At 46.4% G+C, this 390-nt stretch overlaps 1 non-coding gene across 1 annotated transcript; it reads right to left on the bottom strand.

Moving 5' to 3' along the window:
* Window positions 1–124: 124 nt before the first annotated feature.
* Window positions 125–197, bottom strand: trnam-cau (transfer RNA methionine (anticodon CAU)). Its single transcript has one exon. It is a non-coding gene; the product is annotated as a tRNA-Met (tRNA).
* Between the last annotated feature and the right edge of the window lie 193 nt (window positions 198–390).

Here is a 390-nt window from a genome sequence, read left to right as displayed (position 1 = left end):
TGGGTACCTTGACTGTGTTTTGCCATTCTTCCCTTTCCTTTCCTTTCCCACTGCTACACCTACACCGTGTACAGTGTACATGACTTCCCACCAGTCCAGAAAAAGCACCTGTGCAGCAAAAGGATGCCCCGTGTGAGGCTCGAACTCACGACCTTCAGATTATGAGACTGACGCGCTGCCTACTGCGCCAACGAGGCCTGCAACATGGTCGGACTAGATGGGTAAAATGGAAAAGATCTCTCAATGTAATGCAGACACAAAAGACAAGTTGTCAAGTTGTAAAGACTAAAACACAAGATCTACAAGCCTTTACCCAACACATCAACTCAGTGGACAAGAACATAAATTTCACAAGAGAGGATGTCAAAGACAACCACCTCCCTTTCCTTG

This window comes from Seriola lalandi, unplaced genomic scaffold (genome assembly GCF_002814215.2).
Source record: "Seriola lalandi dorsalis isolate HSWRI2012SDOR001 ecotype SW California unplaced genomic scaffold, Sedor1 jcf7180001972117, whole genome shotgun sequence".
Classification (NCBI taxonomy): Eukaryota; Metazoa; Chordata; class Actinopteri; order Carangiformes; family Carangidae; genus Seriola; species Seriola lalandi.
This window is presented reverse-complemented; position numbering and strand designations above follow the sequence as displayed.